Genomic DNA, 27,490 nt, shown 5'->3' with positions numbered 1-27,490 from the left:
GGGAAGCGGTGGCAAAACGCCGGAAGCATTGTCTACCTGAGGTTGGTGGCGCCGATGTTCGGTTCAAGCGCGACGCCGCCAAGCGGACCCAGAGGCGGCGAGAGCGCGGGAAGCGGTGGCAAAACGCCGGAAGCATTGTCTACCTGAGGTTGGTGGCGCCGATGTTCGGTTCAAGCGCGACGCCGCCAAGCGGACCCAGAGGCGGCGAGAGCGCGGGAAGCGGTGGCAAAACGCCGGAAGCATTGTCTACCTGAGGTTGGTGGCGCCGATGTTCGGTTCAAGCGCGACGCCGCCAAGCGGACCCAGAGGCGGCGAGAGCGCGGGAAGCGGTGGCAAAACGCCGGAAGCATTGTCTACCTGAGGTTGGTGGCGCCGATGTTCGGTTCAAGCGCGACGCCGCCAAGCGGACCCAGAGGCGGCGAGAGCGCGGGAAGCGGTGGCAAAACGCCGGAAGCATTGTCTACCTGAGGTTGGTGGCGCCGATGTTCGGTTCAAGCGCGACGCCGCCAAGCGGACCCAGAGGCGGCGAGAGCGCGGGAAGCGGTGGCAAAACGCCGGAAGCATTGTCTACCTGAGGTTGGTGGCGCCGATGTTCGGTTCAAGCGCGACGCCGCCAAGCGGACCCAGAGGCGGCGAGAGCGCGGGAAGCGGTGGCAAAACGCCGGAAGCATTGTCTACCTGAGGTTGGTGGCGCCGATGTTCGGTTCAAGCGCGACGCCGCCAAGCGGACCCAGAGGCGGCGAGAGCGCGGGAAGCGGTGGCAAAACGCCGGAAGCATTGTCTACCTGAGGTTGGTGGCGCCGATGTTCGGTTCAAGCGCGACGCCGCCAAGCGGACCCAGAGGCGGCGAGAGCGCGGGAAGCGGTGGCAAAACGCCGGAAGCATTGTCTACCTGAGGTTGGTGGCGCCGATGTTCGGTTCAAGCGCGACGCCGCCAAGCGGACCCAGAGGCGGCGAGAGCGCGGGAAGCGGTGGCAAAACGCCGGAAGCATTGTCTACCTGAGGTTGGTGGCGCCGATGTTCGGTTCAAGCGCGACGCCGCCAAGCGGACCCAGAGGCGGCGAGAGCGCGGGAAGCGGTGGCAAAACGCCGGAAGCATTGTCTACCTGAGGTTGGTGGCGCCGATGTTCGGTTCAAGCGCGACGCCGCCAAGCGGACCCAGAGGCGGCGAGAGCGCGGGAAGCGGTGGCAAAACGCCGGAAGCATTGTCTACCTGAGGTTGGTGGCGCCGATGTTCGGTTCAAGCGCGACGCCGCCAAGCGGACCCAGAGGCGGCGAGAGCGCGGGAAGCGGTGGCAAAACGCCGGAAGCATTGTCTACCTGAGGTTGGTGGCGCCGATGTTCGGTTCAAGCGCGACGCCGCCAAGCGGACCCAGAGGCGGCGAGAGCGCGGGAAGCGGTGGCAAAACGCCGGAAGCATTGTCTACCTGAGGTTGGTGGCGCCGATGTTCGGTTCAAGCGCGACGCCGCCAAGCGGACCCAGAGGCGGCGAGAGCGCGGGAAGCGGTGGCAAAACGCCGGAAGCATTGTCTACCTGAGGTTGGTGGCGCCGATGTTCGGTTCAAGCGCGACGCCGCCAAGCGGACCCAGAGGCGGCGAGAGCGCGGGAAGCGGTGGCAAAACGCCGGAAGCATTGTCTACCTGAGGTTGGTGGCGCCGATGTTCGGTTCAAGCGCGACGCCGCCAAGCGGACCCAGAGGCGGCGAGAGCGCGGGAAGCGGTGGCAAAACGCCGGAAGCATTGTCTACCTGAGGTTGGTGGCGCCGATGTTCGGTTCAAGCGCGACGCCGCCAAGCGGACCCAGAGGCGGCGAGAGCGCGGGAAGCGGTGGCAAAACGCCGGAAGCATTGTCTACCTGAGGTTGGTGGCGCCGATGTTCGGTTCAAGCGCGACGCCGCCAAGCGGACCCAGAGGCGGCGAGAGCGCGGGAAGCGGTGGCAAAACGCCGGAAGCATTGTCTACCTGAGGTTGGTGGCGCCGATGTTCGGTTCAAGCGCGACGCCGCCAAGCGGACCCAGAGGCGGCGAGAGCGCGGGAAGCGGTGGCAAAACGCCGGAAGCATTGTCTACCTGAGGTTGGTGGCGCCGATGTTCGGTTCAAGCGCGACGCCGCCAAGCGGACCCAGAGGCGGCGAGAGCGCGGGAAGCGGTGGCAAAACGCCGGAAGCATTGTCTACCTGAGGTTGGTGGCGCCGATGTTCGGTTCAAGCGCGACGCCGCCAAGCGGACCCAGAGGCGGCGAGAGCGCGGGAAGCGGTGGCAAAACGCCGGAAGCATTGTCTACCTGAGGTTGGTGGCGCCGATGTTCGGTTCAAGCGCGACGCCGCCAAGCGGACCCAGAGGCGGCGAGAGCGCGGGAAGCGGTGGCAAAACGCCGGAAGCATTGTCTACCTGAGGTTGGTGGCGCCGATGTTCGGTTCAAGCGCGACGCCGCCAAGCGGACCCAGAGGCGGCGAGAGCGCGGGAAGCGGTGGCAAAACGCCGGAAGCATTGTCTACCTGAGGTTGGTGGCGCCGATGTTCGGTTCAAGCGCGACGCCGCCAAGCGGACCCAGAGGCGGCGAGAGCGCGGGAAGCGGTGGCAAAACGCCGGAAGCATTGTCTACCTGAGGTTGGTGGCGCCGATGTTCGGTTCAAGCGCGACGCCGCCAAGCGGACCCAGAGGCGGCGAGAGCGCGGGAAGCGGTGGCAAAACGCCGGAAGCATTGTCTACCTGAGGTTGGTGGCGCCGATGTTCGGTTCAAGCGCGACGCCGCCAAGCGGACCCAGAGGCGGCGAGAGCGCGGGAAGCGGTGGCAAAACGCCGGAAGCATTGTCTACCTGAGGTTGGTGGCGCCGATGTTCGGTTCAAGCGCGACGCCGCCAAGCGGACCCAGAGGCGGCGAGAGCGCGGGAAGCGGTGGCAAAACGCCGGAAGCATTGTCTACCTGAGGTTGGTGGCGCCGATGTTCGGTTCAAGCGCGACGCCGCCAAGCGGACCCAGAGGCGGCGAGAGCGCGGGAAGCGGTGGCAAAACGCCGGAAGCATTGTCTACCTGAGGTTGGTGGCGCCGATGTTCGGTTCAAGCGCGACGCCGCCAAGCGGACCCAGAGGCGGCGAGAGCGCGGGAAGCGGTGGCAAAACGCCGGAAGCATTGTCTACCTGAGGTTGGTGGCGCCGATGTTCGGTTCAAGCGCGACGCCGCCAAGCGGACCCAGAGGCGGCGAGAGCGCGGGAAGCGGTGGCAAAACGCCGGAAGCATTGTCTACCTGAGGTTGGTGGCGCCGATGTTCGGTTCAAGCGCGACGCCGCCAAGCGGACCCAGAGGCGGCGAGAGCGCGGGAAGCGGTGGCAAAACGCCGGAAGCATTGTCTACCTGAGGTTGGTGGCGCCGATGTTCGGTTCAAGCGCGACGCCGCCAAGCGGACCCAGAGGCGGCGAGAGCGCGGGAAGCGGTGGCAAAACGCCGGAAGCATTGTCTACCTGAGGTTGGTGGCGCCGATGTTCGGTTCAAGCGCGACGCCGCCAAGCGGACCCAGAGGCGGCGAGAGCGCGGGAAGCGGTGGCAAAACGCCGGAAGCATTGTCTACCTGAGGTTGGTGGCGCCGATGTTCGGTTCAAGCGCGACGCCGCCAAGCGGACCCAGAGGCGGCGAGAGCGCGGGAAGCGGTGGCAAAACGCCGGAAGCATTGTCTACCTGAGGTTGGTGGCGCCGATGTTCGGTTCAAGCGCGACGCCGCCAAGCGGACCCAGAGGCGGCGAGAGCGCGGGAAGCGGTGGCAAAACGCCGGAAGCATTGTCTACCTGAGGTTGGTGGCGCCGATGTTCGGTTCAAGCGCGACGCCGCCAAGCGGACCCAGAGGCGGCGAGAGCGCGGGAAGCGGTGGCAAAACGCCGGAAGCATTGTCTACCTGAGGTTGGTGGCGCCGATGTTCGGTTCAAGCGCGACGCCGCCAAGCGGACCCAGAGGCGGCGAGAGCGCGGGAAGCGGTGGCAAAACGCCGGAAGCATTGTCTACCTGAGGTTGGTGGCGCCGATGTTCGGTTCAAGCGCGACGCCGCCAAGCGGACCCAGAGGCGGCGAGAGCGCGGGAAGCGGTGGCAAAACGCCGGAAGCATTGTCTACCTGAGGTTGGTGGCGCCGATGTTCGGTTCAAGCGCGACGCCGCCAAGCGGACCCAGAGGCGGCGAGAGCGCGGGAAGCGGTGGCAAAACGCCGGAAGCATTGTCTACCTGAGGTTGGTGGCGCCGATGTTCGGTTCAAGCGCGACGCCGCCAAGCGGACCCAGAGGCGGCGAGAGCGCGGGAAGCGGTGGCAAAACGCCGGAAGCATTGTCTACCTGAGGTTGGTGGCGCCGATGTTCGGTTCAAGCGCGACGCCGCCAAGCGGACCCAGAGGCGGCGAGAGCGCGGGAAGCGGTGGCAAAACGCCGGAAGCATTGTCTACCTGAGGTTGGTGGCGCCGATGTTCGGTTCAAGCGCGACGCCGCCAAGCGGACCCAGAGGCGGCGAGAGCGCGGGAAGCGGTGGCAAAACGCCGGAAGCATTGTCTACCTGAGGTTGGTGGCGCCGATGTTCGGTTCAAGCGCGACGCCGCCAAGCGGACCCAGAGGCGGCGAGAGCGCGGGAAGCGGTGGCAAAACGCCGGAAGCATTGTCTACCTGAGGTTGGTGGCGCCGATGTTCGGTTCAAGCGCGACGCCGCCAAGCGGACCCAGAGGCGGCGAGAGCGCGGGAAGCGGTGGCAAAACGCCGGAAGCATTGTCTACCTGAGGTTGGTGGCGCCGATGTTCGGTTCAAGCGCGACGCCGCCAAGCGGACCCAGAGGCGGCGAGAGCGCGGGAAGCGGTGGCAAAACGCCGGAAGCATTGTCTACCTGAGGTTGGTGGCGCCGATGTTCGGTTCAAGCGCGACGCCGCCAAGCGGACCCAGAGGCGGCGAGAGCGCGGGAAGCGGTGGCAAAACGCCGGAAGCATTGTCTACCTGAGGTTGGTGGCGCCGATGTTCGGTTCAAGCGCGACGCCGCCAAGCGGACCCAGAGGCGGCGAGAGCGCGGGAAGCGGTGGCAAAACGCCGGAAGCATTGTCTACCTGAGGTTGGTGGCGCCGATGTTCGGTTCAAGCGCGACGCCGCCAAGCGGACCCAGAGGCGGCGAGAGCGCGGGAAGCGGTGGCAAAACGCCGGAAGCATTGTCTACCTGAGGTTGGTGGCGCCGATGTTCGGTTCAAGCGCGACGCCGCCAAGCGGACCCAGAGGCGGCGAGAGCGCGGGAAGCGGTGGCAAAACGCCGGAAGCATTGTCTACCTGAGGTTGGTGGCGCCGATGTTCGGTTCAAGCGCGACGCCGCCAAGCGGACCCAGAGGCGGCGAGAGCGCGGGAAGCGGTGGCAAAACGCCGGAAGCATTGTCTACCTGAGGTTGGTGGCGCCGATGTTCGGTTCAAGCGCGACGCCGCCAAGCGGACCCAGAGGCGGCGAGAGCGCGGGAAGCGGTGGCAAAACGCCGGAAGCATTGTCTACCTGAGGTTGGTGGCGCCGATGTTCGGTTCAAGCGCGACGCCGCCAAGCGGACCCAGAGGCGGCGAGAGCGCGGGAAGCGGTGGCAAAACGCCGGAAGCATTGTCTACCTGAGGTTGGTGGCGCCGATGTTCGGTTCAAGCGCGACGCCGCCAAGCGGACCCAGAGGCGGCGAGAGCGCGGGAAGCGGTGGCAAAACGCCGGAAGCATTGTCTACCTGAGGTTGGTGGCGCCGATGTTCGGTTCAAGCGCGACGCCGCCAAGCGGACCCAGAGGCGGCGAGAGCGCGGGAAGCGGTGGCAAAACGCCGGAAGCATTGTCTACCTGAGGTTGGTGGCGCCGATGTTCGGTTCAAGCGCGACGCCGCCAAGCGGACCCAGAGGCGGCGAGAGCGCGGGAAGCGGTGGCAAAACGCCGGAAGCATTGTCTACCTGAGGTTGGTGGCGCCGATGTTCGGTTCAAGCGCGACGCCGCCAAGCGGACCCAGAGGCGGCGAGAGCGCGGGAAGCGGTGGCAAAACGCCGGAAGCATTGTCTACCTGAGGTTGGTGGCGCCGATGTTCGGTTCAAGCGCGACGCCGCCAAGCGGACCCAGAGGCGGCGAGAGCGCGGGAAGCGGTGGCAAAACGCCGGAAGCATTGTCTACCTGAGGTTGGTGGCGCCGATGTTCGGTTCAAGCGCGACGCCGCCAAGCGGACCCAGAGGCGGCGAGAGCGCGGGAAGCGGTGGCAAAACGCCGGAAGCATTGTCTACCTGAGGTTGGTGGCGCCGATGTTCGGTTCAAGCGCGACGCCGCCAAGCGGACCCAGAGGCGGCGAGAGCGCGGGAAGCGGTGGCAAAACGCCGGAAGCATTGTCTACCTGAGGTTGGTGGCGCCGATGTTCGGTTCAAGCGCGACGCCGCCAAGCGGACCCAGAGGCGGCGAGAGCGCGGGAAGCGGTGGCAAAACGCCGGAAGCATTGTCTACCTGAGGTTGGTGGCGCCGATGTTCGGTTCAAGCGCGACGCCGCCAAGCGGACCCAGAGGCGGCGAGAGCGCGGGAAGCGGTGGCAAAACGCCGGAAGCATTGTCTACCTGAGGTTGGTGGCGCCGATGTTCGGTTCAAGCGCGACGCCGCCAAGCGGACCCAGAGGCGGCGAGAGCGCGGGAAGCGGTGGCAAAACGCCGGAAGCATTGTCTACCTGAGGTTGGTGGCGCCGATGTTCGGTTCAAGCGCGACGCCGCCAAGCGGACCCAGAGGCGGCGAGAGCGCGGGAAGCGGTGGCAAAACGCCGGAAGCATTGTCTACCTGAGGTTGGTGGCGCCGATGTTCGGTTCAAGCGCGACGCCGCCAAGCGGACCCAGAGGCGGCGAGAGCGCGGGAAGCGGTGGCAAAACGCCGGAAGCATTGTCTACCTGAGGTTGGTGGCGCCGATGTTCGGTTCAAGCGCGACGCCGCCAAGCGGACCCAGAGGCGGCGAGAGCGCGGGAAGCGGTGGCAAAACGCCGGAAGCATTGTCTACCTGAGGTTGGTGGCGCCGATGTTCGGTTCAAGCGCGACGCCGCCAAGCGGACCCAGAGGCGGCGAGAGCGCGGGAAGCGGTGGCAAAACGCCGGAAGCATTGTCTACCTGAGGTTGGTGGCGCCGATGTTCGGTTCAAGCGCGACGCCGCCAAGCGGACCCAGAGGCGGCGAGAGCGCGGGAAGCGGTGGCAAAACGCCGGAAGCATTGTCTACCTGAGGTTGGTGGCGCCGATGTTCGGTTCAAGCGCGACGCCGCCAAGCGGACCCAGAGGCGGCGAGAGCGCGGGAAGCGGTGGCAAAACGCCGGAAGCATTGTCTACCTGAGGTTGGTGGCGCCGATGTTCGGTTCAAGCGCGACGCCGCCAAGCGGACCCAGAGGCGGCGAGAGCGCGGGAAGCGGTGGCAAAACGCCGGAAGCATTGTCTACCTGAGGTTGGTGGCGCCGATGTTCGGTTCAAGCGCGACGCCGCCAAGCGGACCCAGAGGCGGCGAGAGCGCGGGAAGCGGTGGCAAAACGCCGGAAGCATTGTCTACCTGAGGTTGGTGGCGCCGATGTTCGGTTCAAGCGCGACGCCGCCAAGCGGACCCAGAGGCGGCGAGAGCGCGGGAAGCGGTGGCAAAACGCCGGAAGCATTGTCTACCTGAGGTTGGTGGCGCCGATGTTCGGTTCAAGCGCGACGCCGCCAAGCGGACCCAGAGGCGGCGAGAGCGCGGGAAGCGGTGGCAAAACGCCGGAAGCATTGTCTACCTGAGGTTGGTGGCGCCGATGTTCGGTTCAAGCGCGACGCCGCCAAGCGGACCCAGAGGCGGCGAGAGCGCGGGAAGCGGTGGCAAAACGCCGGAAGCATTGTCTACCTGAGGTTGGTGGCGCCGATGTTCGGTTCAAGCGCGACGCCGCCAAGCGGACCCAGAGGCGGCGAGAGCGCGGGAAGCGGTGGCAAAACGCCGGAAGCATTGTCTACCTGAGGTTGGTGGCGCCGATGTTCGGTTCAAGCGCGACGCCGCCAAGCGGACCCAGAGGCGGCGAGAGCGCGGGAAGCGGTGGCAAAACGCCGGAAGCATTGTCTACCTGAGGTTGGTGGCGCCGATGTTCGGTTCAAGCGCGACGCCGCCAAGCGGACCCAGAGGCGGCGAGAGCGCGGGAAGCGGTGGCAAAACGCCGGAAGCATTGTCTACCTGAGGTTGGTGGCGCCGATGTTCGGTTCAAGCGCGACGCCGCCAAGCGGACCCAGAGGCGGCGAGAGCGCGGGAAGCGGTGGCAAAACGCCGGAAGCATTGTCTACCTGAGGTTGGTGGCGCCGATGTTCGGTTCAAGCGCGACGCCGCCAAGCGGACCCAGAGGCGGCGAGAGCGCGGGAAGCGGTGGCAAAACGCCGGAAGCATTGTCTACCTGAGGTTGGTGGCGCCGATGTTCGGTTCAAGCGCGACGCCGCCAAGCGGACCCAGAGGCGGCGAGAGCGCGGGAAGCGGTGGCAAAACGCCGGAAGCATTGTCTACCTGAGGTTGGTGGCGCCGATGTTCGGTTCAAGCGCGACGCCGCCAAGCGGACCCAGAGGCGGCGAGAGCGCGGGAAGCGGTGGCAAAACGCCGGAAGCATTGTCTACCTGAGGTTGGTGGCGCCGATGTTCGGTTCAAGCGCGACGCCGCCAAGCGGACCCAGAGGCGGCGAGAGCGCGGGAAGCGGTGGCAAAACGCCGGAAGCATTGTCTACCTGAGGTTGGTGGCGCCGATGTTCGGTTCAAGCGCGACGCCGCCAAGCGGACCCAGAGGCGGCGAGAGCGCGGGAAGCGGTGGCAAAACGCCGGAAGCATTGTCTACCTGAGGTTGGTGGCGCCGATGTTCGGTTCAAGCGCGACGCCGCCAAGCGGACCCAGAGGCGGCGAGAGCGCGGGAAGCGGTGGCAAAACGCCGGAAGCATTGTCTACCTGAGGTTGGTGGCGCCGATGTTCGGTTCAAGCGCGACGCCGCCAAGCGGACCCAGAGGCGGCGAGAGCGCGGGAAGCGGTGGCAAAACGCCGGAAGCATTGTCTACCTGAGGTTGGTGGCGCCGATGTTCGGTTCAAGCGCGACGCCGCCAAGCGGACCCAGAGGCGGCGAGAGCGCGGGAAGCGGTGGCAAAACGCCGGAAGCATTGTCTACCTGAGGTTGGTGGCGCCGATGTTCGGTTCAAGCGCGACGCCGCCAAGCGGACCCAGAGGCGGCGAGAGCGCGGGAAGCGGTGGCAAAACGCCGGAAGCATTGTCTACCTGAGGTTGGTGGCGCCGATGTTCGGTTCAAGCGCGACGCCGCCAAGCGGACCCAGAGGCGGCGAGAGCGCGGGAAGCGGTGGCAAAACGCCGGAAGCATTGTCTACCTGAGGTTGGTGGCGCCGATGTTCGGTTCAAGCGCGACGCCGCCAAGCGGACCCAGAGGCGGCGAGAGCGCGGGAAGCGGTGGCAAAACGCCGGAAGCATTGTCTACCTGAGGTTGGTGGCGCCGATGTTCGGTTCAAGCGCGACGCCGCCAAGCGGACCCAGAGGCGGCGAGAGCGCGGGAAGCGGTGGCAAAACGCCGGAAGCATTGTCTACCTGAGGTTGGTGGCGCCGATGTTCGGTTCAAGCGCGACGCCGCCAAGCGGACCCAGAGGCGGCGAGAGCGCGGGAAGCGGTGGCAAAACGCCGGAAGCATTGTCTACCTGAGGTTGGTGGCGCCGATGTTCGGTTCAAGCGCGACGCCGCCAAGCGGACCCAGAGGCGGCGAGAGCGCGGGAAGCGGTGGCAAAACGCCGGAAGCATTGTCTACCTGAGGTTGGTGGCGCCGATGTTCGGTTCAAGCGCGACGCCGCCAAGCGGACCCAGAGCGGCGAGAGCGCGGGAAGCGGTGGCAAAACGCCGGAAGCATTGTCTACCTGAGGTTGGTGGCGCCGATGTTCGGTTCAAGCGCGACGCCGCCAAGCGGACCCAGAGGCGGCGAGAGCGCGGGAAGCGGTGGCAAAACGCCGGAAGCATTGTCTACCTGAGGTTGGTGGCGCCGATGTTCGGTTCAAGCGCGACGCCGCCAAGCGGACCCAGAGGCGGCGAGAGCGCGGGAAGCGGTGGCAAAACGCCGGAAGCATTGTCTACCTGAGGTTGGTGGCGCCGATGTTCGGTTCAAGCGCGACGCCGCCAAGCGGACCCAGAGGCGGCGAGAGCGCGGGAAGCGGTGGCAAAACGCCGGAAGCATTGTCTACCTGAGGTTGGTGGCGCCGATGTTCGGTTCAAGCGCGACGCCGCCAAGCGGACCCAGAGGCGGCGAGAGCGCGGGAAGCGGTGGCAAAACGCCGGAAGCATTGTCTACCTGAGGTTGGTGGCGCCGATGTTCGGTTCAAGCGCGACGCCGCCAAGCGGACCCAGAGGCGGCGAGAGCGCGGGAAGCGGTGGCAAAACGCCGGAAGCATTGTCTACCTGAGGTTGGTGGCGCCGATGTTCGGTTCAAGCGCGACGCCGCCAAGCGGACCCAGAGGCGGCGAGAGCGCGGGAAGCGGTGGCAAAACGCCGGAAGCATTGTCTACCTGAGGTTGGTGGCGCCGATGTTCGGTTCAAGCGCGACGCCGCCAAGCGGACCCAGAGGCGGCGAGAGCGCAGGAAGCGGTGACAAAACGCCGGAAGCATTGTCTACCTGAGGTTGGTGGCGCCGATGTTCCGTTCAAGCGCGACGCCGCCAAGCGGACCCATAGGGGGCGAAAGCGCGGGAAGCGGTGGCAAAACGCCGGAAGCATTGTCTACCTGAGCTTGGTGGGCCGATGTTCGGTTCAAGCGCGACGCCGCCAAGCGGACCCAGAGGCGGCGAGAGCGCGGGAAGCGGTGGCAAAACGCCGGAAGCATTGTCTACCTGAGGCTGGTGGCGCCGATGTTCGGTTCAAGCGCGACGCCGCCAAGCGGACCCAGAGGCGGCGAGAGCGCGGGAAGCGGTGGCAAAACGCCGGAAGCATTGTCTACCTGAGGTTGGTGGCGCCGATGTTCGGTTCAAGCGCGACGCCGCCAAGCGGACCCAGAGGCGGCGAGAGCGCGGGAAGCGGTGGCAAAACGCCGGAAGCATTGTCTACCTGAGGTTGGTGGCGCCGATGTTCGGTTCAAGCGCGACGCCGCAAGCGGACCCAGAGGCGGCGAGAGCGCGGAAGCGGTGGCAAAACGCCGGAAGTGTTGTCTACCTGAGGTTGGTGGCGCCGATGTTCGGTTCAAGCGCGACGCAGGCAAGCGGACCCAGAGGCGGCGAGAGCGCGGGAAGCGGTGGCAAAACGCCGGAAGCATTGTCTACCTGAGGTTGGTGGCGCCGATGTTCGGTTCAAGCGCGACGCCGCCAAGCGGACCCAGAGGCGGCGAGAGCGCGGGAAGCGGTGGCAAAACGCCGGAAGCATTGTCTACCTGAGGTTGGTGGCGCCGATGTTCGGTTCAAGCGCGACGCCGCCAAGCGGACCCAGAGGCGGCGAGAGCGCGGGAAGCGGTGGCAAAACGCCGGAAGCATTGTCTACCTGAGGTTGGTGGCGCCGATGTTCGGTTCAAGCGCGACGCCGCCAAGCGGACCCAGAGGCGGCGAGAGCGCGGGAAGCGGTGGCAAAACGCCGGAAGCATTGTCTACCTGAGGTTGGTGGGGCCGATGTTCGGTTCAAGCGCGACGCCGGCAAGCGGACCCAGAGGCGGCGAGAGCGCGGGAAGCGGTGGCAAAACGCCGGAACCATTGTCTACCTGAGGTTGGTGGCGCCGATGTTCGGTTCAAGCGCGACGCCGCCAAGCGGACCCAGAGGCGGCGAGAGCGCGGGAAGCGGTGGCAAAACGCCGGAAGCATTGTCTACCTGAGGTTGGTGGCGCCGATGTTCGGTTCAAGCGCTGCGCCGCCAAGCGGACCCAGAAGCGGCGAGAGTGCGGGAAGCGGTGGCAAAACGCCGGAAGCATTGTCTACCTGAGGTTGGTGGCGCCGATGTCCGGTTCAAGCGCGACGCCGCCAAGCGGACCCCGAGGCGGCGAGAACGCGGGAAGCGGTGGCAAAACGCCGGAAGCATTGTCTACCTGAGGTTGTTGGCGCCGATGTTCTGTTCAAGCGCGACGCCGCCAAGCGGACCCAGAGGCGGCGAGAGCGCGGGAAGCGGTGGCAAAACGCCGGAAGCATTGTCTAACTGAGGTTGGTGGCGCCGATGTTCGGTTCAAGCGCGACGCCGGGAAGCGGACCCAGAGGCAGCGAGAGCACGGGAAGCGGTGGCAAAACGCCGGAAGCATTGTCTACCTGAGGTTGGTGGGGCCGATGTTCGGTTCAAGCGCGACGCCGCCAAGCGGACCCAGAGGCGGCGAGAGCGCGGGAAGCGGTGGCAAAACGCCGGAAGCATTGTCTACCTGAGGTTAGTGGCGCCGATGTTCGGTTCAAGCGCGACGCCGGCAAGCGGACCCAGAGGCGGCGAGAGCGCGGGAAGCGGTGGCAAAACGCCGGAAGCATTGTCTACCTGAGGTTGGTGGCGCCGATGTTCGGTTCAAGCGCGACGCCGGCAAGCGGACCCAGAGGCGGCGAGAGCGCGGGAAGCGGTGGCAAAACGCCGTAAGCATTGTCTACCTGAGGTTGGTGGCGCCGATGTTCGGTTCAAGCGCGACGCCGCCAAGCGGACCCAGAGGCGGCGAGAGCGCGGGAAGCAGTGGCAAAACGCCGGAAGCATTGTCTACCTGAGGTTGGTGGCGCTGATGTTCGGTTCAAGCGCGACGCCGCCAAGCGGACCCAGAGGCGGCGAGAGCGCGGGAAGCAGTGGCAAAACGCCGGAAGCACTGTCTACCTGAGGTTGGTGGCGCCGATGTTCGGTTCAAGCGCGACGCCGCCAAGCGGACCCAGAGGCGGCGAGAGCGCGGGAAGCAGTGGCAAAACGCCGGAAGCATTGTCTACCTGAGGTTGGTGGCGCCGATGTTCGGTTCAAGCGCGACGCCGCCAAGCGGACCCAGAGGCGGCGAGAGCGCGGGAAGCAGCGTTTTTGAAAATGAGTTCCTAGGCAAGGCCCACACCCTTTGCCGTCTATAACGTCAGGTTCAGAAGACTAATAACACAAATTCCTTAATTTAATTGTTATTGAAGCCTTGGGGTAGTTGTCTATATTGCACATTTGGAAGCAATCACATTTTAATGCACCCTATATATTTAAGATTTTGAAATTCGCGCCTAATTCAAAATATTTATAATTGAACTTCCACAATTGGTGGTGAATTAACGCTTTTTTATTGCCAATTTTTTCAGAATGGCCGACTCTCGTTCTATGCTAAAAAGAGCAGAGTCGGTGGGCTGTTGTCCGCGTTGTAGCGTAATTAGGATTTACAGCTCAAGTTGACGGCTATTGTGACGCCTCTTTATGCTGGCGCGCAGCCCCGCATTCGAGCTAGACGTTTCCACTGCTTTTCAATGCCTCGTCGGGTGCTGGCTTTCTGCGCCGTATTTTCGCCTGACATTGTAATGAACCCGTAATTTTTAAGAGCGTTCTCGACGCATGCAGGAGGTTAACAAGCGTTTATCCGTTACAAGTACTTGCCACGCTTCAGCTGATTTCCGGTGTTTTAATCGCTCAGATCTACATTTTGTGACATGCAACCAGGTGGCACTAAACGCTTCTTTTCAAAGGAAGCGTACTGGCAACAAATCACATTTACTTGTTTCCCATTTGGTCCCCATTAAATCTGTACAGCACACATGTCACGCAAACAGACGGGTGCCAGTAAGTGCTTACAGATTTACGCAATATGTGCTCCTCTCGTCGTTGATTGCCATTGCTGGGTTACCGTCTCCGGCAGTATAGTATAGACGTCAACCACAACAAGCGATAATACAAAATAAAAGAAATGGCTTGGCCACAAAGAAATCCATTAAAAATGATCACGCTGAAACAAATACTTAGTAAAAGAAGGTTTAAATTGAATAATATTTCTAGAGTTTGAATATGTGTGACATTTGTTAAGATTAACGAGATGTCTGCGCTGGCTGAACCCTTGCAATATTCAACCCCAGCAATTCCGGACATCGCCTTTAGTTCACAGCTTTTACACCACGTGGCGTACGGACCTTTAAGATTCGAAATTCGCGCGATGACGCACGAAGTGTACTGGACGACAACAGAACACACGTTTTAACAATAAAAAAAAAGGAAAAGAAAGGGACCGCTGACACCGTCGAGCACGGACGAGCGCGAATCAGGAATGGCTGATCTGATAACCGCCGCGCGTATGAGACGAGTGGCCAGCTAGTCTACTGTGAATCAGCAGTTTTGCTGCTATTTATAGGCGTTCAGAGCATTCAGAGGCTCAGTCCTGCTTCGAGAAAGCAGATGCAGAACCTTAAAAGAGCGGCTTCCGCCCCCCCCCCCTTTTCTGTCCATCTTTTCCTCGTCCAACTTTTTGTCCGATCGAATGTAAAAAGCAAAAATGCCATTTTTTCGTTTCATTTCTCGAAAGCTTATTCTAAAATAATAATGTAAGCTTGCTAAATGGTGGTGATGAGCGCATGTTTCAGGATATGCAGTCGCATGATTGATTCCCTTAATCTCGGTTGGCCTCAGTTTGCGAGTTCATTTGCGCATTTGCGTGCAGGTGCCTGGCTGAGTTATGTTCACTGCCACGGAATTTCCGTTTTTCGAAGGCGAAAGCCTTAGGTGCATGGCTATATTTTCGGTGCCATTGGCGGTGACCTTGGTGAAACCGCCCCGTAACGAAAATGGCCGACGCCACAAAGAGTAAAATCACGTCAACAAATGCTCGGATTGACGTCGGTTTTCTCAGGGAGGTTCCTGTGGACAAAGTAAATTAGTGGTTTTGTAAAGAAAATTTGGTACATTTCAGCCGAACACCTTTTCTAAGCTCTTGGTATGCGACGGGTGTAAATGCAGAAAATCATCTGTAACTGGTCAGTGTTCAAAGACCTCCTTCACTGCACAATGGCATAGCCAGAAATTTTGTTCGGAGAGGGGAGGCTCACGTTGCAGCGCGGCCTCCTCCTCATAGAATTTGTCGAGGAATCAAATACACCAATAATAACTGCATTGTCATTGCCAATGTCATTGTATATTATAGGCTTTAAACAAACTACCGAATGCTACCCACTGTCAAGTAAAATATGTATTTTTTCATAAAAGAATATATTCGTATGTCCCAAAAATTGTGGAAGAAATAACGGATATCAATGCTATCGCGTTTTTTGTCTATTTAATAAGTAATGAAAATATCACACGAACTTTAGAACTATATCAGTTCCAAACCAGCAAAACAGTGCATACAGCTGGTGTGAAAAACGTAAAGGCCATGAAAAGAACAAGTTGAGCACAAATATTTTGATAAATCTTTGTCATCCACGAACATTGTTTACTTTTTTGTAGAGTCGCGAGCAGAAGTTTGGAGACCATGGCATCAGCAAAAAATTTAAATATATTCAAGCGCAGTTGCGCGGCCCCGAATTGGCTTAATACGTTGTATTTATCCAACACGCACACCTAGGCTTGCGCTTTTGATTTCAGCCGGAATGCCCAGGCTGCGAAGGGAAAAAAAATAAAATCGTGGCAGCAGAGAGGCTCGGCCTTTCTGTACCGACGTGGGAGCGGCCCGCTACGTGCTGACGCGCGTTCCGAGGGACCGTAATAAAGTTTTATCATACCACACCTTTGGTCCACAAACTTTTGCTCGTGACTGTACATATGCAACGGCCAGGGAAAAACCTCGATGACGCTGTCCTTCGTTGAAATAGATTGTGCATGAGCAGTTGTTACCGGTCGTGTATTGTAATTACACTGATAATATAGTTGCAACAGTGAGTACATGTAAGAAGGAGGAGTTCTGCAAGATGTATATTAGAAATACGAAAATAGAATGGAATATACAAATGCGAAGATACAAGTTTATAAAGGGCACAAAGGTGTCACTGGAAACAAAATGCACTGTTTGCATACACAAAGCCTCGCAACAAGATGTTTAAATATATGTATAAGTTTCCAATAAATCTGCGTATTTAAGCAAACGTCACTGTATGTAATGCGTCAAACAAGACAAATAGACATGTTGTGCAGTCACACATAGTAGCTCTACGCATAGAAAGACAGACGATCCAGGCAAGAACAAAACTATGATCGCAGAAATCATGATATGTTCCGGAAGGACCGCCTGTTGGGCTAGCTGGTCTAACATAGTTACTTTCAGTTTGGCAGGACAGTTTGGTTCTCCTAGAAGCTGACAAGGAAGGTGGATTTGTTGTGATGCCGAAAGGCATGTTCAATGAAAAAGCCCAAGCGGCAGTGGACAAGAACTTTGTGGCTGTTTAGAAAAGTGCAGTGAGGGTTAAGACTAAGTTCATCAAATTTTTTAAGGACTTGGAATTGAATGCTCGTGCTAGTGCTATTAGAAATAGTAAAGGGAACAGCCTGAAGGTTTTCTTTTCTACAAAAAACGCATAAGGTAGATGTCCCTATCAGAACCATTGTTAGCGAAAGGGGGGGGGGGGGGGGGCTTGGCAAAAGAATGTTGCTCAGTTTTTACTGAACAGCCTTAAGTGACTCACGGTTGTTGATCCTTTCCGCGTGAGGAAATCTGAAGAAGTCACTGAATATGTGAAATACAACGAGAGTATAGATTATGGCTTGTCTGTCGACGTTGAGGACTTGTTTTATTCAGTACCTCAAGATAAGCTTTTAGTTGCTGTTAGGAAGTGCATTGAACAGAGTGGCGAATGCGATTTCCAAAACTCCGCTTGCTTGTCGGTTCATAATTTAACGCTTTTAGAATTTTATCTTGGTGTAACATTGATTGTTTTTAACGAGCAGCCTTTTCTGCAACGTAGAGCAGTGTGTATTGGGTCTTGCGTGGCTTCGATTCTATGCGACATATTTTTAGCTGATATTGACAGTGCGCTTGATTTGACTTTTAATGGAGGGAAGGTATTCAAAGTGTTTCGGTACGTCGATGACTTTTTATTTGTTTTAAACAAAGAGGACGGTTTCACTGCCACTGGGAGTATTTTAGATGTTTTTATTCAAGCTGGGCAGGGTTTGAGTTTCACTCATGAATTGCTTGGAACTGAGGGGTTACAATTCCTGGATCTCAGGCTAAAATTTAGTGTAGGCCAGGTTTGCTGAGAGTACCTCCCACGGTTTAAGAAGTGTCTCCTGCCTTTTGACTCTGTCCACTCTAAAGTAGTAAAAAGGGCATCGCATTACAATGTCTGGATGCTGCGCTCCGTAAGTCATGCCCGCATTATTCAATGCGGCATAGCTTTCACAATCAGAATGGTCGCCTACTAGCAGCGGGATTCCCTGAGTTGCTTGTTGTTGCGGTGGCCGAGTCTATCCTGCAGAGGGTAAAGAACAGAGCTGCAAGGGAAAGGGCTGAGACCCAGCGATGGATGGCGAGACCCGTAGCCATGCCATATATGCATCAGGTCTCGCACAACCTGAAGAAGGTCGCGAACAGACATCTTATTCCTGTGGTCTTCACGGCTCCTAATAAGTAATCCAGGCTCTGCCCTCGAATTTGCGGTGACAGGAAAGGAGGTTGCCAAACCAGCCAAGATAGTGGAGTGTACGACAGGAGTGGTATACTCCGTCCCCTTGCTGTACGGGAAGGTGTACATCGGCCAAACCGAACGGTGCATAAACGACCAGCTCAGGGAGCATGCGCTAAAATTTAAGAAAAAAAGGACAAGTATGCACATTTGGTTGCCCACATCATTACGTGTGGTTGCGAGGCACGATTTTATGAGACCACTATCTTAGGCAAATCAACAAACTACACTGCTCGAGTGGCTCTAGAAGCATTCTACATCCACAAGAACTCAGATATTTCTATAAGCGAAGCGTCAATTCTTTTGCACGTTGCCGAACTCTTTGAACTCTGTTGCCTGATGCAGATAGTACTGTTAACTTTTTTAGATTTCTTTTTATCACCTCGCATGGGAAAGGGGCGTGACACTGGTGTACGTGGTTCACATTATAAATGGGACGGTTTGTTGACTGAAATAACGGTTAGTAGTAGCGCTCGTCCGCGTCTGTTGTGTCTTCGTGTGTGTTGTGGGTAGCTTTTTGCGCTATGTCTGAAGTAACTCGTGATATGTACTTAGGCCATGCGGTGGTCGCGACAGCACCATATGGGTAGATAATAGAGGAATAATGCAGAAATCAGTACTAAAATGTGTAATTTAACTGCCTGCAGAGCGGCGACAAATTTTCTGCACCCAAATTAAGGAAGGGTATTGCTTCGGTTCAGAAAAGAACTAAAAGCGGGTAGCTAAAGGGAAAAAGACCAAACGAAAGCCACAGATGATGCGGCAAGTTAAATTACCCAATATCCGAGTGTGTTTGTTGGGAAACGCCGCGAGCGCCGTGCTTTCAATAAACAAGGTCGGTAAAAATTGGTTATTGATGTCCTCGTAACTTTCGTTTTCACACGATAATTTGATCATGATGCTAACTGTTTGAATAAACGGCGAAAATTTCTGCGGTTTTAGCTAATGAACAGTCATACGTTTTCATAATTACGAGTTTATGAACCTGAAGGAACAGAACTTTTACTTGCATTGATTTTTGCCGCTTCGCTATCTAAAGGACAAACTTCACTCGGCGGCGAAGTTTAGTGAAGTGGTCAATGATTTCGGACACGTTCATGCCGACGTCTCTCTGGACGTATATAAGCGCCTGCCTAACCATGTGTTCCTCAGACTTGTAGAGCGCAGTAGTTTTTTAGTAATCTCATGTTACATATATACTATCTGCGCTTGAAGTGGTCACTGGAAGGGTGACTAGAATCTGAAGCCGTTTCTACACATTTACATAGAACCTGCAGTCGCAATGAGAGATCCTTGTTTAGGTAACTTGCACAAACAGTAACTGTTGGGTACCGGCAATATCCGTTGTTTCGTCAGCAAATATGGAGGAGCAGCCTGCACCATTTACTTTTGCATCTACGCTTTCTTTTGATAATTTCACACAAATTTCTATAATTTGGTTTGTACATCCGGGCTTAAATGCGACGTATTACTGGGGCAACATCCAAATGGTTCTTCAGATATGTATCTCCTCAATCAGCTCGAAGATGAAGAAGCGCTCTGAAAATACCAATATTTTCAGGGGGGATTTGCTTAAATCCATAGGACCACTGTGTCACATGTAAGAAGCCGCCTGTGGCGCGAAAAAGAGGAGGAGCACGCGATGCCTGGTGTTCGGAACGGTGCGAGCGCGCGAGGCGCACGAACCGAGGCGTAGTCGAGAGATGAACGGCGCTGTCCGTGGAGTTTCAACGTGGCACCGGGTCAGGAAGGGTCGCATCTCCAGCTATGTTCTGGCGACGGGAGACTTGGGGGTCTGGTTGAGTCCGCGACGCTGGCCGTCCAAGGTGTGGCCGTCGACCTCGGCAAGTTTGGGCGAGGCTCCTGGACGGGCTGCAGCTTCTCACGGCAGGACCAGGCACCCCAGAGAGGATCCCCCTTCTGTGGCAGACCGGCACGTTCTAATCTCCTCGGGATGACACGTCGGCACTCCTGAAGAAGTTGCGACGCATCCCGAGGTTAGGCCTAGGCAGGTGGGCCTAAGCAACGCCGAACGCCATCGCCGACGAGCCGACGAGCTCACCGCCGATAAAGAGACAACGCGAGGCGTCGGCACCTACGGCACTCTCAACGCTTCCGACGAGCCCGACACGTGTGCGACTAGAACGTCGAGACGATCCGTAAGAGACGATCACGTTTTGTTCACGACGCAGTTAGGCCGGGGCCAAGGTGGCCAGACTTGACGAGGGCAGCGCTAAGACTGACGCAGAGACTCTAAGACGGAGTTAGGCTCCGAGACAGAGATAGGTTATCTCTAGTAGTGTTGCATTTAGTTAGTTTTGCACTTTCTGTTGAGTGCGCATTTTAGTTTTGACTTTCGGCTTTAGTGTTGTGTGTCGCGTGTGTTCACCGTCTCTGTACGTATTAAATCCTCGTTTGCTGTGCCGCCAGTCGTGTCTCTCCTCCATCTAGAGTAGCGCATGCACGCAACTCTCCACACTCCCAAGTAAAGGTGACACACTGTCCCTATGGCCACGGAGAGCCAGGCCTTGTCGTCCACAAAAAAGAACCGCCTCAATAATAGGTTGTTGACTTTCTTCTGTTTGCTCTTATTTTACTTTGCCTGCCCTGGTCCAGCTGATTGATCACATCGGGCGCCCTTCCTGAAAATGTTGGAGAAAATTATCAGCTGCCAACTGGCAGTCACGTTCATATTTAGTATTTTCGTGTGTCAAGATTATTCCGTGCTCTTGACTACGGCATCCCCCATTGCCCCCTGTTCAGATTCGGGTCGTTAAATCAGTCAGCGAAAACTACCGGTATTTTACGCTGGGCAAACAAGTCAAGCAATTGTTTCTCGTGGTGTCTGCGGCGGCCGCATTTACATGGAGGCGAAATGCGCAACACCCGTCTGCTTGCGTTGTAGTGCACGTTAAAGAACCCCAGGTGGTCAAAATTAATCCGGAGCCCTCCACCACGGCGTGCCTTATAATCAGAACTGGTTTTGGCACGTAAAACCCCAGAAAGAAGAAGATGTTTTTTTTAGCCGTCTCACAGCCTGGGAATCCACAGCATGATTAGGTACTTAATACGGGTGTGGCTATTTTGCTGACCATGTCGCACAGGCGCTTTCCGAGTTTTCATTGTTTCCAACATGTGACGGCGAATTCGCTTTTCGAGTTCATAAAACGCATCTGATACTCTTACCGTAGGAGTAAGCGGTCGTTTGGCACGCTCGTTGAGCGTTATATTTACTTGACTTCTACAACCTGTGCTGCCGCCCTTAATTCCGTGTTCCATCTGTTGAAAATTGAGGTAGCATAAACATTTGTAACGCTAAAGCGTTGCACTCCCAGAACTGCGTTACTTTTCTGCCAGTCATCGCTAAAAGAAGCCGTGGTGCCATAGCAGCCGATCAAGAAACAGCAAAGTAATCATAGCCATTTATTGATTTAGGTGCTCCAGTGTCTCCATTTCAAACTTGCGTCCGTTTCGTTTCTTCTACTTCTTCCATGTCAACTCTTGCCTGTCGTTTTTGCTGAGCAACAACCACTGATCATTTCCACGTGCTTGTAAAAACGAAGATAACGATAAAAATTACTTCTACTACTGCTACTACTATTACATTATTATTAATTAATTATTATAGAGGAAGTACAACAAGAATTAAAGCTTTACATGAGATCTAACGCAGTGTTTTAGCATAAGTGATGCGAATGTACCATTGCGATTATAGAAAAGTTGTCATGTGTTAAATCTGTCGATTTGATGCAGATTGACAGTGGAATCAACATTCTCGGGCTTACTTATCGTAATATTATTTTTTTTCATTTACCATAAACCACATCTCCACCATTAAATCTCTTAAGCAAACTTTAGTGGACTCTGGGCTTGGGCTCCCGTGTACTGGTGAGGGATAGTGCGCCTGTATACGCAGGGCCTCTCGTTCCCTCGCGCCACCGGAACCGCCGTTGGCCGAACGTCGTCACGCCGTGACAAGTGATATAAGTCGTTCTATTCGGCAAAGAGCGGAGAACATGGCGGAAACAACGCCGGTATACCACTTGCTTCAGCTCTTGTGCCATCCGTATCGGCAAAGGCGCGTTCCCATCACGGCATCAGGAAGCACTTCTGGCCGCTTAGGCCGGAGCAGCGGGTCTCACTCCTATCGCGTGCACTCCAGCAGTATACAGGCTCGCCCTCGTCGCCGCGCAAGAACTATCTGCAGCAAATCTGAGCATGACTGGACGCCGCGCACCGGGGCTGCGCAAATCGCAACGAAAGTGGGAAAGCTGTTTACTCTGTGCCGTGCAGACGGACCATTGTCGTCTACAGTAGTCATTAATGCGAAAGCATTACATGAGCCATGAGGCAGAAAGCCGGCGTCGTCCACAACGAGTGGTATCAAAAGTCAATGTGACGTCATCAGCGTCTTGAATGAAATCAGTAGTAATAGAGAAGATAGTAAATGGTATGACAATGTTAATTAGTATTTATTATGTGTAGTTATTGTGAAAATAAGGTGAATTAGAGTGAGGTTAATTAAAGTTACAAGTTAGAGTAGGGTGACTTAAGGTGGAATAAAGTGAATTAAGGCGAAGTAAACTACATTAGAATGGAATAAATTTGGTTAGACGGATTAAAGTGGATCACAATATACTCGTAGCTACTTGGCGATGAGTTCTGATGGTTGTGGTCTGGTGATTAATGAACGTAGAGAAAATAAAGCGAAAGAAAGGATCGCAAACAGGTTGCAATACTTAAGAAGTCTTTATTGGTAATGACAAAGAGAAGTCATAATGCTTTTGCATTCAAATCAGGTAAGGATACTTAAGGTACAATTTTTTTTGCGCACGGCCGCCACAGAGCTATCTCTTTAAACCCCACCGCGCCTCTACCTGCCATATAACTCTTTGCAGTAAACCTTCTCTGTGATAGCGTTCATGATCCACCGTTAAAACCCGCCATGTTTGGCTACGTCATAGTGCACAGCTATCGCTTTATTATCAACAATCTTTTTAATCTTCGGCGCAAACGTCCGTCACATCCAATTATCCTCGCGTAGCAACGGCAGCCCCCGCCACATCCGAGTTGCCCCCACCGCCCTATACTAACAGGCCGGCAGCATGCGGCACTGTCAATGCTTGAAGGGGTCTGCTGCGTCACGGCGCGAAGCTCCCCTCACTAGAAACCGTCGTAGTTTCTGCGCGCGCTAAGAGTGAATGTTTATTTCCCCTTAACCACTATGATTAGCACCACTAGGTTTTAAAATTAAATTAAATTATTGACTTTTACGTGCGAAACCACGATCTGATTAGGAGGCACGCCGTAGATAGGAGCACGCCGGAATAATTTGGACCATCTGGGGTTCGTTACCGTGCACCTAATCTAAGTACACGGTGTTTTCGCATTTTTTCGCTCGCCCCCGAAATGCGGCCGCCGTGGCCGGGATTCGATCCCGCGAACTCGTGCTCAGCAACCCAACACCATAGCCACTCAGCAACCACGGCGGGTTGGAACAGATAGGAAATTGAAATGAATCACATGCATCGAAGTTTGCATTGCGAGTATATGATACAGTTTCATATTTTTTTTGCAATTATGATATTGACAGTCTTTGTGATGACTTCATTTTCCTGTTTTACGTTTAGGCTACTGACACTGCACAAAGTATATTTTTTGTCATACTACGGAATACAGTCAGCAGAGTGCGGCTCATAAACACATCGGATAATGAGTGTAATTTGTGGATACATTTCTCGCTATGGGTAATATGGAGAGCCTTTATCGCAAATATGTGTCTTGGTTCAGAGCGCTTTTGCTGAAATTGGACTGATTGTCCGCGCTTTCTGTGGAACTACCGAAGTACTGAAAGCCTTTCGTTGTTTAAAGGTGTAAGCCTTTCGATGCCAGGCTCCTGAATTACACACAAAAACGCGCTCGTCCGGAATCAAAAAAAGTCGCTGGCATCATGCCAATTCAGGATTACCCTTCTACGGGTTAGTCGCGTCCTTGACAAAAAAAGAAAACCGGGAGTGACAAGTCATTTTTAACGACGGACTGTCGTTCTTATCGTGATCACACAAGACGACTTGCGCCATCGTACCGCACTTTGTCGGGAAGCTGTGATGGTTCATTCTTTAGAAAGGGTATTAAGTTTTTTTCCGCAACGTAACTTACTTCACCGGGGCAGATTTCAAAATATAAAGGTCCGAGTCAGGCGGTGGTACCTAGGTGAAATGAACGCCCGAGAAAGATGGACTTGTAGTCCCTTTCTTTTGAAGCGCTGATAACGTTGCAGTTTAAGCCACGATAGAACTTCGTACACAGTATTTTTACCAACAGCTTAACAGAAGGCTATTCAGTCCTGATATTATTAAACTTATAACTTTTTAGCAGAGACACTCTCACATGACTTCAACATAGTGTGGGCGATTTATTACGCACATATTCCTCATCTGTAGGTTATCATCATCATCCTCGCGCTTTACCTATCCTCCTCTTCGCCTGTATATGTGTTCATCATCATCGCCTGGTGGCTGCGCTGGTTCGTTGACGAGCTCCCGGGCCTAATAAACGTCGTTCCAACCGAGACGTCCACAAGTGGTGGAGTGTGACTCTTCGGTCCTACGTCCTCTGGCCGTCCGGTCTGCCTCCTGGAGCTATCGTTCAGGTCGCCGCTTGCGCCCCCGTCAGCTAGCATGCCGCAGGACGTGCAGCCTGGCGCCCCTATTGCCTCCATTCCGACATCGCAAGTGCATCCTTCCTTTATCATTACAGCGCCCAGCGTGACCCCCATCTCTCGCTGGTCTTCGCGAAGAGGATGTCGAAGGACTGGCTGGACGATTATGAGCGAGTAAGTTCCGCCAATCACTGGGATGATGTTAATAACTACGCATGTCTCCTTCTATCTGTCGTGGCGTGGCAAAGACGTGGTTCTTAAACCTACGAGCCCGAATTGACCGACTGGACGCTCTTCAAGCACCAGCTTCGTGAAGTGTTCGGCACACCGGCCTGTTCGGTCCACTCTAAGCCAGAAAAAGCCTCGATGCTCGCAAACACACCTGGGCGAGTCGTACACCTCCTACATCGAGGACGTCCGTTGCACTCTGCCGACGTGTGAATTCTTCATGTTGGAGTCGGACAGGGTACGCCACATCTCAAAGGCATTGGAACTCGTGCCTTCAATGCACTCGTCGCCACTAAGAATCCGTCTACCGTCGCTGACGTCGTAATCACTGTCAGCGCCTCGATGAGCTCGAGTCTGTCCGCCTACAGCCCGACATTGACGATGCCCATTCTACGGGGGACCATGACCCCGTACACTGATACGCGCAGGCTCATACGCGAAGAGTTACATCGATGGGTTAACCTCACCTTCGACGTATCCCAGCCAACCTCTGGTGCATCATTGCGTGACGTCATCAGGGAAGAACTGGCGTCCTTGACCTGCGCTGTGCCAGCACAAGCTCCTGTCCCTCACGCCTTACCAACTACCGCACGACCGACATACGCGCAAGTTGCTAGCCAAGTCTGTCGGCCACGTCACTTCTTCTCCGTTGCCGCTACGCGTCGGTTGCTACTGCGCCCACGGTTCACTTCCGTCATCACCGCCAGAGCCTTCATCGGCCCATCTGACCTCCCTGTCACACGGTACACCGAACACCCCCTACTACCCCCCTTGGCGTCCGTCTCGTCCTACGTGCTATTATTGTGGCTATCGCGGCCACATATCACGCTTTTGCCGCAAGCGCCAGCAAGACGAGCGTCGGGGCTACGATATGTGGTGAGCGCGATTTTTACAGTGGGGCCTCTTACCAAGGCGGCGTTACTCTTCACCTTCGCAGCACTCTCCATCTCCGCCTGCATCACCTGATGCACGAGGCGCTTACCGTTCGGCCAGACGCCGTTCTCCATCACCCTACCGCCGCTCATCGTCACCACTTAGGCCTGCCTCCCTTACCTCTACAGTTCGCGCGGCAAACTAAGCGATGCAGTTTCCGGAGGGAAAAACTGCATACACACACAAGACTGAAATTCCTCCAGCGCGCCCATCCAATATGATTCGTGTGTACGTTGAAGGGGTGCCCGTGGATGCTTAGTGGATACTGGTGCGGCTTTGTCGGTTATGAATGTTCATTTGTGTTCCGTCTGAAGAAAGTTATGACGCCTTACGATGGTCCCCACGCTGGTTGCAGCCGAAGGGAACACTATTCGACCTGCTGCCTACTGTACTGCGCGTGTACTTATCGATGACATTCTCCATCACATACAGTTTGCTGTGCTATACCCGTGCTCTCACCAGCTGATTTTGGGATGGGATTTTCTATCTTCTGCCTCTGCTGCTATTTGTTGTGGGCAGCGTGTGATACACCCTTACCGACACCGAACACTTGCTTGGCGAAGAAACCCACACGCCACTTCACCTGACCGCTGCGGAAGATACGGAATTACTCCCAGGACAAATCCAACTAGTTACTCTCCTATCCGACGACATTGACCATGGTGACGTCTTGGTGTTCCCTTCTTCACGTTGCCTTACTAAGGCATAACATTTACATCAGGAGTTGTTCGATTCCACAATGGATCTGCACTGGTCACTGCCACGAACGCAACTCCAGAAAAAATCCCTCCTTTCCGCAAGGCACAACCGTTGCATCCGTCGCCGATCTGGAGCCTGTCTGCGTCTTGCCACTTACACCAGTCTCTTCTGGGACCCATCTTCTGGTGATTCTTCTTCGGCCGCCGCCCTTACAGCAGTCATCAGCACTGACTTGAAACCCACGCAGACGCAACAGCTGCTGGCTTTGTTGAAAAAGCACGCCAATTCTTTCGACGTGTATTCGTCAACGTTGGGCCAACAACCGTTGCAGAGCACCGCATTTCTGACAGACAAAACCTCTATCGTACGGCGCCGCCCATACCGTGTGTCTCTAGCCGAGCGAAGATCATCGAAGACAACGTCGCAGACATGCTGGTAACGCAAGGTAATTCGGCCCCTCGGCTAGTTCTTGGTCGTCTCCTGTTGTCTTGGTCCGCAAAAAAGATGCTCCGTGCGCTTTTTGCGTCGATTACCAGGCGCTCAACAAGATAACTCGAAAAGACGTCTACCTATGCCGCGCATTGATGACGCCCTTGATTCCCTCCAAGGTGCGGAATACTTTTCCAGCCTGGATCTGCGTTCCGGCTATTGGCAAATCCCATGCACGAAGACGATAAAGAAAAAACGGCGTTCGCAACCCCCGATGGACTGTACGAGTTCAACGTAATGCCTTTCGGGCTCTGCAACGCCGCCTGCGACTTTGAGCGCATGATTGACACCCGTGTTGCGTGGCCTGAAGTGGAAGACCTGCCTGTGTTATCTGGACGACATTGCCAGTTTTTCATCCACATTTAATCAGCACCTACAACGCTTGGATGAAGTTTTGAAGTGCCTCGCCCGCGCTGGTCTTCAGCTGAACACCAAGAAATGCCGTTTCGCCAGCAAAGCCATTAAGATCCTGGGTCAAGTCGTGAGCAGGGATGGCATTCAGCCAGACCCTGATAAGACTGCTGCAGTTCTTCGCTTTCCTCGTCCTGACAGATCCAAAGACTTGCACAGTTTCCTTGGTCCTCGCCTCTTATTTCGTCGCTTTATTCCAGAACTTTGCCTCCATCGCAGCTCCATTACACAAGCTACTAGCTTCCGGTGTACCCTTTCTGTGGTCCCAGGAATGCGAATTGGCGTTTGCGCGCTTGAAGGACGCCTCACCTCTGCACCTGTGCTTTGCCATTTTGATGAGGCCGCACCGACTCTCCTACACACAGACGCTAGCGGCCGCGGTATAGGTGCTGTTCTTCTGCAACGCGACAACTCTTCGCGAGAGAGAGTCATTGCATACGCCGCCGTGTACTCAGCGCTTCCGAAAAGAACTATACGATCACTGAGAAAGAGTGCCTGCTATGATTTGGTCGATACAGAAGTTTCGCCCTTATCTCCACGGCCGCCATTCACCATCGTT

Source organism: Dermacentor silvarum, chromosome 8 (assembly GCF_013339745.2).
Source record: "Dermacentor silvarum isolate Dsil-2018 chromosome 8, BIME_Dsil_1.4, whole genome shotgun sequence".
NCBI classification, from domain to species: Eukaryota; Metazoa; Arthropoda; class Arachnida; order Ixodida; family Ixodidae; genus Dermacentor; species Dermacentor silvarum.
The sequence above is the reverse complement of the archived record's forward strand: the minus strand, read 5'-3'. Positions refer to the sequence as shown.